The sequence below is a fragment of the Bombus fervidus genome, chromosome 8 (assembly GCF_041682495.2).
Source record: "Bombus fervidus isolate BK054 chromosome 8, iyBomFerv1, whole genome shotgun sequence".
Lineage (NCBI taxonomy): Eukaryota > Metazoa > Arthropoda > Insecta > Hymenoptera > Apidae > Bombus > Bombus fervidus.
In genome coordinates, this window is record NC_091524.1 from 8211619 (window position 1) to 8226882 (window position 15264).

Sequence of the window (15264 nt, forward strand, 5' to 3'; positions counted from 1 at the left end):
GATGTTGCAATTTCTTTGCGGTAAGATTGTATTAAATCTGTCTTTGTGTATAATACCTAGATCGTTCAAAACAATTAAAAGATCGTTTTTCGTGTCATTTTAATTTCTCTATTTCCTTCTCGTGTCTGCGTACACTGTTGTAATGATCGTTTGAAAGTCAATCTTTATTATAGTATCGTACGAATAACATGTCAATATATATTAAGTCTATAGGACTTAATATATCCGCTCCTCGTCGTTTGATTAATGCAATAGAACCATTCGTACTAACGATTCTCTAATTATTGTGGCCAATGTATTAAACTCTAAGCTATATTGTTGGAACAAAACTGTTTTCAGAGTTTCACGAATTTTCCACCGAGCGTTAACTTAGATTAAACGACCTCAGCCTTGTATTTCCGCTTCATGTGAAAACGTATATATTCGTATCAGTATACATACATACATGTATGGAGCATTATATTCTAGCAATATCTCGGTTGTACATTTCTTTCTTTTTTTTTTTTTTTTTTTTTTTTTTATATCTGGCCGAAGAACGCTGCACTAACAACGATTTATCATTCATCACAGGATATACCGATGATGAATATTTCATAGGGTTAGCGATAGGGACTAGAAAAATGGTCCCGTGGACGCTTTTTAAGTAAAATGTCCAGCGTTATATTTGGGTTAAATCGCTCGAATATCGTCATTTTTCTCGTATTGTGTCCTTTCGTTCCATTGTATCCGTTCCAATGATGCATACACGGTGTTCCATCTAACCTAGCCACCTTACACACTACATCTACACTTTTATTTCAAACGAAATTTCAGTCGTCTTTATTCAGTCGCTATAAACGTGCTCAAATTTAAATACATAATGGTTACTTATCACGCATGCATCTTTAACCAAATATAACGCTTCAGCGAAAAACATGAGTGACCCTGAAGTGTCCTTGACACTTTCATCCACCAACCTTTCTCATTAGCATTCCGGTGCCACCCTCGACCTTTTTCGTCTCCCTCGATGTTAAATTTTTTTTCGACTCAGCATATCCCACGGAATATATTCTACGCTTAGATTAAGACAAGCTGGCATCCTACCTTCTTTCGCGTTTATACAGGGTGACATGAATTAAGACTGAAAATATTAAGACGAAAATCATCCAATCTGTTCTGTTAATATAAACAGTCCTTGATTAATTAAAATGATCAATTTTTTTTTCATTTTCCTTGTTTTAGGTCTATAAAATATCACATCAAAATAGTTTATCATAATTAAATTCTTGACGACGTTACAGAGACGAATACACGGAAAATGCGTTAGGGTCAAATTACGATGTTCTAGATTCTAGAGGAAGTTTCAAATAAGGAACAAATAACTTTGCTATTTTGTAACATCTCTCTTTTAAAAAATAAGAAAGTAAAACAAAAAGCTACGCTAATATCATCCAGAAAATATTTGAATATTTCAATTTGTAATTACTTACTACTAAGGAAAAATAATCTCACGCTTCAGTTGTCATATAGGGGTAGAAAGTCTTGTTAGTTGATAGCTTCAGCTCTGTGAAATAAGATATTCGATGTTCGTGACAACTAACTTGAAAATGATCTACCTATAGTTGGACGAGAGTCAATAACACGAAGAAAATTTCCTACCGTTGAATGAAACACCCTGTATAAACTTATTACGCGCACGCTTTATGTGGCAAGCATTGCTCTATAAATGCTCCATTGGCGAGTCATTGACAGGGCGCTGATTCCAATTTGCTCGCAAGCGAGACGATTCGAGCAACGCCGATCGAACGACCGATATCGGATTTGGATAATTCCATTCGTCGTCCGATAATTGAATCTATCCGAGCATATCCGGTCCCACGGTTGGATACTGTGCTGGGCAAAGATTCATCGGGATCCATCTCTGAAACGACGAGAACGTGCCTGCTTTTCGTCCGAGACTCTGCTTGGGAAATATTTTCCGAGGGAAAATCGCTTGGATTAAATTCTCCGCCCCTCCATGCTCATTTGCATTTTTGCACGTCGATTACGTGCGTCCGCCTAAACGATCCCTTGTTCGTTTTCCGCTACATTCACTGGCTGCTTGTTTTAATTGTATGTTAGTATTTCGGGGCTTGAATCTAGAGTTCAACGCGAAGAGAATCGTGTAACGTGGCTTGTAAACGTTCGAGTTTAGTTGGTCTTGTATCATCTAAATTCGCCAAATTCTTACTTCTAGAGAAATTCCAACGAAATATTGAACGTCTTTCGTTATAATTACACGTGTGTTTTGTATGTTGAGTATGTGTCAAATTCGGTTTGGATTCTTGATCTTATTACATAAATTCGTTAGATTCCTGCTTGTAGGGAAATTCCATTGAGATGATGGAAATTTCTCGTATAGTCACACACATTGATCGGATAATGTATTAAATATTTCGATAATATAATCATTTCACCTAAACTGCGCTTTCTTATCTGATTTAAGGATTAAACGTGTGCCCTCGCTATTTATTTATTCAGAATAGTTTACTACCGATTGACTTGACATTAGTTATCTTATTGATTTTATACAAAATTTCTTGAATTTATCATTTCCTTACAATTTTTAAATATGTCGAACCGTTCCTTTTTTTCCATTGACTCGTATTATAGCACTCTTCTGTTAAAGATCAAACAATACAAAAATCTGACAGTTTACAAATACACACTTGTCGTGGTTTTTTCCCCACATGGTTTACACGTGTGAACAGCCCCGTGTTTTTCCAACTTTCGGTGACCGACGAATATCTTGTTACTCGAAGCTTGTTAAGAATCGCGTGTAATTAAACGAGACGAAATACGAGCGAGTCAGGGATCGACCGCGGATTTTATTAGCGCGTTGGAAATTTAGAGTCGATTCTATCGTCGGATGGATTTATATTTTTTCCGTATATACGTGGCTGAATACGCGTGCCCTTTCCCGTGCACAGGCGTACGAGGAACGCGAGATTTACATGCGAGGAACGTGCGTCCAGACAGAAGGGGGATACCTCTTCCTCTTTCTCCCTCCGCCAGCGAAAATATTTCGCACATAAATCGCTTCCACGAGATTCGTGGATGCTACTTTCGTGGAAAATTATGTAACCTCCGGTGCATCGGCTGGTGAGCCGCGTTTCTAGGTACATATTTTGTTCGTTGACTCGTCGTGCATTTTGCTGTCTGGATCTTCACTGATTTTCTATGACGTTAACGAGTAACGTAGTAAAAGAAAATACGATAGATAATTTTCAACCTGTTCGTAGGATCATTTTTATATAGATCGTACTACGAGCTTCGTTTTAAACGCTGAGATTTGCATCGCGCGTATAAAAACTTCATTTTGTGTTTATATGTCATCTGAATATGATGCCGCTGTTTGAATTATTAATCACGACCTGAATTGAATAATTGTCTTGTATTTGACGCTTGCAATACTTCTTTTTCTTAGTATTTTCTAACGCTCAACATTCCTTGACACGTTTTGCAATCTGATATAATTGTGAATCTTCGTGCGATTTTACACAAAGTTAAAATAAATAAGAAACAAAATAACTTTACTTAATAATACTTCAACGAATTTCATAGCGTTTTTTTTCCTCAAGGAACTCTATGTAGTTATACAAATTTATATTACAACATTGAAATATATGTTCTGTATAATCAAACAAAAATCATTAAATATTCTTAATATTTTCTTCCTATTCCTTTATATACGACTTATTTAAATTTTCCCCATAATATCAAAATCCTTCGTATAGTTGAAATACTTAAAGAAACGATCCTGACTGAAGTGAAAAGAAGAAAACTACGTCACTGGTCTCGTAAAACCTTTCGTCCCCTTTCGTTTCGATGTTCGCGCCATGGTTACCATGAATTCATGGTGGATGTAAATTGCTGGCCGTGTCGAGAGAGAACGTTTGAACTTCTTGGCTCGACAGTGATTGATGTCGATTCTTGGAGATGTGTGTGCAAGCATTAACGTGTTTCAAGTCATCGAGCAACCCGGTTAATGAGATTCTACGGAGAAACGAGTCCATCGTTGTATTACCACATTTGCAACGCATTAACGATTCTTCCGTTTCTAAGAGACTCATTTGTTCGAGAAGGTCGCTATTCTCTGATATCGCGACTGCATTGAAGTTCGAAGATTTCGACGTAAAAGGAACACATTAAAAATCTTTTGAAATTTCAAATAATTATATTTAGAAGGGGTGAATCTGTTTCTTCGTGATGTGAATTTCTAAAATTAAATATTTATAAATTTATAAAATTTATAAAACAAAGAAAAAGGAAAAAGAAAATTTTCGATGTTGAACTTAAAATCTTTTGGAATCTCAAAGTACTATATGAGCTGTTTAGAAGTCATATCGACTAAGTTCGTAGATTGAAATGTTCGATGTTGCAATTTCTAAGCATTTGGAATTCAATTTTGAATTTTTCCTGTGATTTTTCCTGCAGTAATAAACTTACAGAAGTAAATAAATCTTTTCGAAACTGTAGTTGATCAGTTTGACTTTTTAATTAATCGCATTAAACAGGGGTAATTTGGTTCTTCTTAATTCTTCTCTGGATTTTGAAATAGTAGGTACCTTGGAAAATAAGTTACCAGTAAGAAATATGTAGATCCTTCGAAATGGATGGAGGAAAATTGCGCACGATCCTAAAGGTACGAGAGCGTAATTCATGTTCGAACTATTCCAATCGTAGGAATAATTTCAAATCGAGTTTATGACGTGCCCTGACCAAGTCACGAGTCAGCCTTCGACCTCGCATGGGAAATTCTAGGGTTAAAGATCAAAACTCAGACAGCGTGGTCGCTGAGTTATCTGGAATTTAGCTTGTATTACCACCGGAGATTTCTCGCTGCTTCGAATACGAGCCTCGTTAGCTTAGCACCAGTGAAACTCTGAAAATTTGTCCTCGTTATGTTCAACATCCCATTCGCTTCATTTCATATCGAATTTTAATAGTGTTACATCCAATCGGCCGACCTCAATTTTATTTTTTCTTTTTATCAGATAACATTGTGTACTTAAATATGACAGTCTGTGACATGTAGATTATGTCATTGTACAAAGGCCGTTCAGGATCAACTAAGGATATCATTCGAGGTTACACAGAGTCTTGTCTTAGATCACTCATAGTCATCAAAGGTCTCCTAAGAGTTACTTAAGATTATACAAAGTTGTTTAAGTTCTTTTAAAAGATTATTCAGTGTCGTGTAAGCTTTTTTCAAAGTAAATTATCATGGTCGTTGTATATGCTACTTAAAGGAGATTGATTTTCGGAATAAAGAAGTCTGTGAAATAGGTATAAAGTAATTCAATGAGGATTAAGATCGGAGTAATAGTTTCCAATTAAGATAGCGTACTCTAAATCCTTGCTCGGGTATTATTTTCATGATAGTTTTCCTTCTTACGAGCTGGACCGGTAATCTTCCATCTAGATAATCTATTGAAATGAACGAAGAATTGAAAAGCCAGAGCAACGATCTCGAAGGTATTGTTCGAGGCGAATCCGTTCGTTAACGAGAATCCACCGCGCAGAAGTTTCACGCGATTCTGCTTATCGTCGATTGTAATCGCTCACGCCCGGAATATCGAGCCATAAATTCAATTAACCTGACGAGCTGTACGCTCGAATTGTCCTCTTGTGCGCGCATCTATCGAGCTAGCCGAAACTTCGTTACCCTTCATCGACGCGTGCGTATCCTTGGGCGATGACATTTTAAACCACCGCGTGACCATGTTGCGAAATCAGTTCGAAACCTCGAACAACGTATATGAAATCTTCTCTTCATCCTGTTCCTATTTTAAAAATAATTTTTACCGAAAATTCTCTTAACATACTTTTTGCTTGTTAGAAACAATTTTCCGCAAAACTTCTTTTATTCTATCATTATCTTTTATTTGCTTATTTGGTCGTTGATTCTCGCTTTTCAAAATTAATTTATACCAACAATTCATTCCACCCATTGTATTTTATGCATTGTTCTTGAATTTCATTCTTTATTTATTTGGTTGTTGGTTCTTGATAGAATTTGCCAGACGATGAGGTAACAAAATGGCGGCTTTTTACCGCATAGGGGGTCCTCAGGGACACTTAGAAGGAACCTTTTAGAAATGCATACAAAAGGGCGAAGAAGGTTGGCCGGTTGCCAAACGAGTAACTTACGATTCGATTTAATAAAATTATCTTTACTTGAACTGTCCGTACCAAGAAAGTTATGTGCTCTCTTAGGGAATCCACGAACCGAGATATATCCGTTATTGAGCGCGATTTTGTTCCGAGATTGATATCAAATGCCGTTTCCGATAACTTGAATTCGACCCTTGTCCTCTGGAGTGCTACTCCGTTTCTATTCGTCATAGAACATCAAAGCTACAAAGAAAATCTTGGAATCGTTGTGTACCAATGAAGTCAACAAACTAGTTCTTATTAGCGAAACATTACGAGTAATACACACAAGTAAGTTGTACACATTTAGTAACGGTAACAACGAAACAAGTTTAGTAAAAAAAAAAAAATATAAATAAACCAGCAATGAAACAGGTACTTCATAGTGAAAAGGAAGGTGAAGGAACTTTTTATAATATCTTATAGCACCATATACAATTTCTATCTACTATATTATTGATATACCTTGTACCTTCTGAAAAAATAATTAAAAAAGATCATACAAGTTTGTTTCACATCGTAGCATAATGTCTGACTTATCTGTACTTCAAGCGAAGGCAAGTTGTACTATTTTGCTACGATTGACGGGCTGTTTTCACACGAAGGCGCCTACAATTCCGCATTATACATGTCGCTCTGTTTCTACATCTGTTGTATTTGGAACCATCTTTTCCCGCGAATCCGCGGGGTGCTACGAAACCACCGTAAGACCCCTCTATCACCGCAACCACCGGACATATACACGCGTCTATTACCAGGTAGAAAATTAGTATAGAACAATGGGAGCGTCTCCCCTACGTAATTGCCGTGCGGCTTGGCTGTTCGAGGGCGAGGGTCTCTCTCTTCTCTCTTTCGCTGCGTTCTGTCCATCTAGTCGCCGAGACATTGTGATTATTGGTGTGTGTGTGTGTGTATAGTGGCTCACGAGAGTAGTCGAACACTATGGAAATTTTACCAATGGAATCGCGACAATGTTAATAAAATTTCGAATGTTTTATATAAGATGTATAAAAGTTTTTTATGACAAACGTTCAAATAATTTCGGAAGCTACTGTACGTGCGTGTGCACGCGCGTGCGTATTACTGGTTGGACGATTTTATGTGGATTTGGTCGCGCACGTGTGCGTCATGTATGTAGTTATCCAGCCCTCTAGCGTAATTACCACGAGGCAACAGATGCGTGTACTTACTCTCGTTTCTGTTGCACGTTTCCAACTCAGCGAAAGCGGTTCTACGAACGTTTTCGCACGTGTCGCCGCGAGAAGCCGGTTCTTTCTGTCTCTTTCTTTACTATTTTTCCATCTTTTTTTCATTTTATTCGTGCGATGAATAGACGCACGCGATTCCCTCGAGAATGTTGTATCTCTTTGGGGACTTTTTAGCAACTACGTACGCGAGATTGTTGATAGGAATCTGAATCGAGATTTGTACAGTTGGTAGACGTTTGGTGTCACAAGAAGGGCATGGTTTGTTATGGAGTTTTTCTTGGTTCGTGAAGTTTGACACCCTGTTGTAACCTTCTAGGGACCTATTGATTTATTTATATTCATTATATGAGTAACTCCCTTTGTTGCAGACAAAGATTGATATAAATGAACAAATAATTAACAATTAACAGATAATAGTAAATCATATACGATGCAGAAATAAATACAAATTACGTACAACGTTTCTGACATGTTTGTTAATCATTAGCAACGATTCGCGAAAGAAATCGAGTAGACGGGCGAGTGAATTGGCATGTTTGCAGGTATGATTGATATAGCCACTAAAGGCATAATTAGTACTGTACAGAGATGTGTATAATAATTGGAAACGTGATCAATAATGTAAATTATAATGGTTCTTGTGTCATACAGTAATTGGACGACGTAAAGGGTACGATAAAATCTGAAATTTATAAGCAACTATTTCTTAACCGGCTTTATGGTTATTTAAGGTATGTGGTAAATATTTTTGCTTATATCGTAATAGCCTCGGTTAGCCGTGATTATCGGCCATCCTGTTCGTCTGGTCAGTAATTGTGTATATCACTAATGTATTTTCTGTCGATATTGACATGCCAGATATTGGAACAAATTGTTTCGTATTATATTCCAAGTGTATTACAAACTCCTTTTAATGATTTATTTTCTTGTTACTTTTCTCGTATACATATATGTTCATGTGCGTATATTACAATCGTATTATCGACTGAATTTTTGAACAGTTTTACCGGTTCCAACTGCGATTGTGCATTTCCAAATAATCTAAAGTCAAAGTAACATAGCTGGTATCGTTAATTGTACACGGAGTCACGAAAGACACAGCATACATTATGCACGACCTTGCTGACGAAAGTGGCCCCATTTTTATCGCCCATTTATATCGGCGATTCCCGATGTTTTTGCCGAGGGACCGCCTCTGTTCCGCAATTTACGGATATTCCTATCGAATCCATGTGCCGAAATCGATCGGCAACGGGGCGCAAAATTGGAATATTGCGCAGCCCCGTGTGTACTACTACGTATGCACAATACCGCGATGCATTATGCACGAACTATATTAAAGCATGACGAGCGTGCCGCACGCGTTTCTGGCCTGTTTATTCAGCTAGGAGAAACACCAGAGGCAGCACAGGCGTGTTAGACAGGGAAAGAAATATCGCCCGAGTCAGGGAAATCCATCGAATCGACGAAGAAGGTGCTAGTTGGTTATAGAGGATGGAGAGCAAACAGTAAAGGCTAGAAGAAACGATAGAAAAAGAGAAGTTGGAGGATGACGAGACGGAGAGAAAACAAAGAGAGATGCGGCGAAAAGCATGAGAGAGACAGACGACGAGAGAACAACAGAGATGGCGTCCTATCGAAGTGGTGGTGGAGCAAATAGCAGCGGTATGGAACGGTGGAAAGGCGAGGGCGAGACAGAAAGAAAACAGACGGCTCTGGAAGAAGCATGGAACGAAGATTGAAAAGGGTAAGAACGATGGTGGATGTATAACGGTGGGGACACACGCGACCGAATGACAAATCGTTCGACGGTCAGAACTTTCGAGCTCTTTGTCTCCTGCTGGCTGTATGCGACTGAGAGCCTGAAAGCGAAAGAGAAGGGGAGCCTCTCGAAGGAGGAGGAGGATAGAAGGCGGAACGGTTGGAAACGTGACAGGGATGAAACGATAAAAACCAACGGGAAGGGGGGGAATCTTGGTGGAATCGTGGCTTGATTTGGAATTGTATCCGGCTAGATCTGACGAGGTGACTGGATAGCTTGATGAGAGGCGGAAGAGGGAAATGGATAACGGAGAAAGAGGAATTCCTCTCTTTTCGCTTCTTTTGTCTGGGAAATTCGTTTTCGGAAATGAGCAACCATTCTATCGATTCTTTATCCTTTTCTATTGTGTTTAGGTATTTCTTCGGCTCTTTATCTATTCATGTGCTCCACAAATGCTTACTTAGTTCTAGGAAAATTTACGGAACCTTTCAGTTTAAGAAAAATAAGTATCCACTTAAGGCCTACTTAGTCCTTAGTTTGGAAAACAGATTAACATATTTCTCTTTATCGATCATTGCTTAAAGCTTAAAGCGTAAAACGCGTATAAGTTAGTTCTATTAAAAGAGGAAAGTTCATGCGTTGGTGGTTTAATAACACGTTTGATTCTGGAAGTTCTAAAGATATAGGGTAAAGCGTCAAACAACCGCAAAGTGAATTTCGTGGTCAAAAGTGATGTACAGTTTGTATAACTAACATAATTGCTTGAGCCACGTGGATAGTTAGCAACTCTGAAATTGGGTATAACGCATAGTTGGAACTTTCGTTCCATACCTATCCTCTAATAGGTGGCCATTTATACTATCGAAGAATTTTGCTTTAAATCAAATCATTATCTTAATCTTCAAGTTTAATATATGCAAAACAAATATATATATATATAACCTAAAAAATATTGACAAGTTGTTTTTCTTTTTTGTTGCAGGTGAGTGTTGCTAATGAATAATTCATCTAAATGCGAGAGGTACAAGTAACGTAAAAAAAATAAACTTACGCTTCGACACTTTGTCAAAGTCATTTTTCTGTTATGTGCTAGGTTCTCTGCAAAAAGAGTAGAATGATTAGCTTTTGAATTCAAGTGACATTCCTATTGAAAAGCGCAATGTTTTATGAAAACGTTCGGTGAACAAACGAGGACAAGGAAAACGATAATTTAGTTTGATCGATTTTCGCGTCCAAATCCCGAAGGTCTCGAATCCTTTCAGAACGACCGAATGTTGAGCTACATAATAGTTTCCAAGAGAATTTCTACCAACAAACAAACTACTTAATAGCTGTTGTTATAGTCCTAGTATGAAGTATCTCGGAGTGTAGGGAGGTACTGCGATCTTAGTTACCGCGTTGCAGAAGTAAGAACAAAGTTTTCTCAAAAAATTTACCTTATAGAGTAATTTTGTTTATCTCTCAGAATCCTTAAAAAAGATAGCGCTTAAAATTCTAAAAAGGAAAAGAAAAGTAAAAGTTTACGGGAATTGTATTTATTAAGTAATTAATATTTAAATTTTGTTTTTGTACTCGATTAGTTTCTTTTTTGAAGTGAAGTAGCTATATAACGAATACGAGAAAGAAGAGATTTTAACCTATAAGGAAAAGGAGAACAGTTGGTAAGGGTCGGGTAGGATCGATAAAATCTTAATGGTAGATTCTCACTTTCATGCGAGGTATATCTAGAAAAGATGAAACGTAACAATAGTATAATCTGCAAGAACTATTCTCATGAGAGAAGATCGCGTGTGGTAACGATGGTAGAGCTATCCTCAGTTGATGTCGCTCGCGTTTAATTGCCGGAGCCTTGTAATCGCCTTTGAAAAGACGATACAGACCAACGTCGCGCGGTGGCGCCACAATCGTACCCTTACTTTTCGATATTTAGGATATTTTAGGCTTTTGTTCCACTGCCAATGTTCATCCAGTCATAAGAAAAGCGAGGAATTTATTTGCATTTTATTAATATTCTGAGAATAAAATGTACGAAAACATCGTTAATGTTCAAAGACATGATTCATAGCTGATTCGATTGTTGGAATCAAACTGGCTAGGGAAAGAATTCCTGATCGTTCTACGGTATCCTGAGGATAATGATCGCTTTCCTGGCGGTGTGTCGTAATTTAAAGCGACGTTATTTTGCCCTCGTGCGATGGAGTTCCTCGCTGTCCTTACGGATTCTTGTCTTACCGGTTACAACAATCGGATAATAATTCTCCTTCGAGATTCTGCTCCATCCCACGTTCTCCTTCTTCCCTTGTCCTTGTTTGCGGAGGGAATTAAGTGACGTAAGTGCATGGTGAGAAAATTTATCCTCGTTCCGATCGCATTAGTCCTCTACTCTTGGAAAAGTCCTGGTTATTTTGTTAGCTTTAAACCATCGGCGTGAATTTCTAACTTCAGATGCGTAGTAATAATGTGTACTAGCATCGATGATCCAGTGAAGGTACCGATATATATGAAATAATCCTTACATAAGTATATCTTTCTTTTTCTTTTTTTGCAAATTTTAATATTAAGAAATTCTACAATACATTTATTATATTTACTATTAAAGTGGGTATGTATGTAAATAAAAGTTTCTTCCTAAAAAAAAAAAGAAAAGTTAAAAAAAAGTAGCTTGCATCGGCCGGGAATCGAACCCGGGCCGCCCGCGTGGCAGGCGAGCATTCTACCACTGAACCACCGATGCTTCTGAAAGGTTTGCTTTCACTATTAAGTTTGTAGCTAACAATCATATTGAAGAATTTAATTTATCTATTTAAAATTATTTAATAGTTAGGTTTGATTAATACGACAATACGAATTGAATATTAAATAAATCGTTATACGAATGATATTATATGAAATGTCAAGTATTAGAGTTACGTGAAAATTTTGTGCGTCGGACATAACATATCGGTCAATTACGGCATTCTGAGTAAATATTGTCGAAGAATACGCATAGAGCGAGACAATAACAAATCGCTGGTCAGGTTCGCGGATGACTTTGGTTCAGGGTCGGTCATTGCACTATTGTGGTCCGAGCACAACAAAGAAACTGAGTTACAGGCTATGGGACAAATATGTCCGTCTTCTGCATGTGACTCATTATTTACTATCAAGTAATAGGCCATTCTTTTCTTAACAACGGTTTGCAAATCAAAATACACTTGTATTGTAACTGCATAAATCAAAAATGTATATAATCTCGAATATTAAACTGATCTTATTTTTATCTTGAAATTAGAAGGATACAAATTAAACATCGAGATGAACAATATTTTATTGTTAGCCTGTTAGCTTGTCTCACTTGGATTCCTAATTTAATATAATAATTACTTTATTTGGATCCTTTATTAAAAGAGATGTATGGATTAATTTCTGTATAATAAGTACTACATATGCTGAAAATAAACTACAATATTTATATTTGGAAAAGTCAAAATTGTCACATTTAAAATTGATTGATCTTCATTAATTTTCATAATTTCAAGAGTATATAGATATCTCTGATCGATAGATCACCGGATAAGTTGACTGATTAAAAATTCACCACCTAATATCATGTAATTTACTTTTTAGGGTCGATAAACCCCAACGTAGAAAAGATTAGAGCCTAGGGCAGTCGACTTCGACATCCGGTTTGTCAGACCAAAGTCAATGCACCTGGCCCTGCTCGTCGAACCGATCCCTAAAGTGCATCTTGCTTTTACGCAAGCGAGACCACTTCTACCATCTCGCTCGCAATCCCTTTTTTCCCTCCTTTCTACCTGAGCTTACTGAGGACAAAAAGAATTGCTTCACCGTCGGCAATCGTCGACGTATAGCCATAACGGGCCGTGTCTCTGCTCCTGAGCTTACTATCTACCTTGAAAAAGTCGTGTATATTCGAAAGCCGTTGAAGAGTCGTGCGCTACTTGGCTTCGTGTGAGTGATTTTAACAGGGAAAGGTACTTCAACCGGTTAAACTGACATTTACTGACTCTCCCCGTGTAGAAGCGGCCTTGGCATCGTGTTTCTTTCGACTTGCTCTGTGTCGAGGTTATCACGATACTCAATTTCACCGCGGCTCCATTGCACTCTCTGTCTTAGGAAGATGAGTATTTAGATTCATCGCTGAAATTGCACACGTTCCAGGCTATTCATAACGTTCAAAAGTTGCATAGTACAGCAATTGCGTATTTCATTATAACCTATAATTGGTAAGGCGAAGTTTATCAGATTTCAACAATTTCGTAATTTTGTGATAATTTGGAAAATACTCATCGCAAAGTATTATATGGTTGGCTGAGTATAAAATAGTGTACTGCTTCTGTTATTATAGAAACTTCGCAAAATCATAACTTATTCCACCATGATTTGTAATATATATTATCAAGCATACTCGGTTCACGTGACAAAATAAACAGATCATACGGAACAATATGAATTTATGACATTGTGTGTCAAGTTTTGACAGGTTTGTAAAGATTTTGTAAAAAATTGAATTCTTTGGGGGAGTGCGATCGGGGAAAAGATAAAGATAAGATGTACATATTGGAGCGGAAGGAACGTATTGCTAAAAAGCAGATAAAGGAAGAAGGGACCAGGTTTTAGTTCAGGTGACCCTAAGACACCACAAAGCTGGTGGTATCTCTTTGCGGAGTTCACGGCCGTCCTCTTTCAGGGACCTTAGGATCGATGCTGCAATGAGATTCAGAGAAGGGGAGGCGAACCGTGGCTGTAGACCCCACGTTTGTTTTCCCTGCCAAGTACGATATATAGTTTGGAAAGTCAATTAGTGAAAGATATACAATAATAACAATACAGTATAATTCATAAGATATAACAGTATAAATAACGAGGAAATAATTATATCTTTTGAACAATTGAATGAGAATAAATATGAAGAATAGAATGTATAAATGTTAACAGATATTAGTTGTAAGTTTCCTTTAAATTAATGTGAAAGTGATCAGTTTTTATTGTTATATAATTATACCAGTCGACAATAGAACGCGCGAGTTATTAATGCTCAGATGAGAATAGGGGAAGTAAGAGAAAGGCTTTACGTTACGTAACCTACATTTCAAATGGTGGTTAAAAATAGGAGATATATTTTGTTTAATTATTTTAAAAAATAATTTCGATATGAAAATTGATGTGCTGTAATATATATTTGCGTTAAAAATAATATTAAAAATAAAAAAAACTTGCATCGGCCGGGAATCGAACCCGGGCCGCCCGCGTGGCAGGCGAGCATTCTACCACTGAACCACCGATGCTTATATGAGTATAGAGATTTTGCAGAGTACATATTTGCAGAGTATAGATTGCAGAGTATTTTTCTAAATTAAGAAATACATTTAAAATTTGATTTTTTCTATTTTGTTACTTATGTAATATTCGTTTTCACTTTCTCTCAAAATGTAAAGAGACAGGACAATTCAATTCACCATATTAGAACGATGTATATCTATATCTAATAAGTGATTTGATTAACAATAAATAAATTATGATTTTTCAGTTTTAAGTAGAAGATGAGAAAGGATTTGTTAACGCTTAAATACTCGTTTTTGAAAACATTTCTTCTTTTTGTAAATTGAATATTGATGTGTGCCCTAATAGACAATCCAAAGTTTTATTCATCTTCGGAAATGTAGGTGGGATTCTGAGTGTCAGATGCCCCAATGAGTCTCAGGATATTCGTTCTGGTAGTCATATCTGTCGTTAACTCTGCGAGGGTTCGTGGATCGTGCTCCCCTCTTCATATCCTAGTATTATGAGCTTAGGGTGAAACAGAAGAGCAGGCACGTTAATGCGTACGTCACTTGCATATTCAAATGTATAAAGCGCGGCACATTATGCTTTCTGATTTTTGCACTATATTGGTGTATCATCGTTCATACAACTAAGAGGCTTTCGTATTTACCTACAAAGAGCAAAAGTGATAACAGACTAAGACGCTGCTTTAACGAAGAGTATAAAATTGTAACTTGCCAATTAAAATTTGATTCTCGATTTAATTCTCGTGCCTTTTTGTCTTCTATAATTATCGGAAACAGTTTTTAAATTATTCGTCATCTATAATTGAAAAATTTATCATTATATATTGCA

The 15264-nt window shown here is 37.0% G+C and overlaps 2 protein-coding genes and 2 non-coding genes across 4 annotated transcripts in view; 1 reads left to right on the top strand and 3 right to left on the bottom strand.

Annotated features, from left to right (window-relative positions):
• The window catches only part of Rps14 (ribosomal protein S14), a 110222-nt gene that overhangs the window by 14524 nt on the left and 80434 nt on the right, over positions 1-15264 (bottom strand). The window lies entirely within an intron of this gene.
• The window catches only part of Dora (zinc finger SWIM domain-containing dorado), a gene marked incomplete at its 5' end in the record, with an annotated part of 106562 nt that overhangs the window by 6504 nt on the left and 84794 nt on the right, over positions 1-15264 (top strand). The gene's annotated exons all lie outside the window — the stretch shown is intronic.
• Positions 11808-11878, bottom strand: Trnag-gcc (transfer RNA glycine (anticodon GCC)). The gene has a single exon. It is a non-coding gene; the product is annotated as a tRNA-Gly (tRNA).
• Trnag-gcc (transfer RNA glycine (anticodon GCC)) lies at positions 14362-14432 on the bottom strand. The gene has a single exon. It is a non-coding gene; the product is annotated as a tRNA-Gly (tRNA).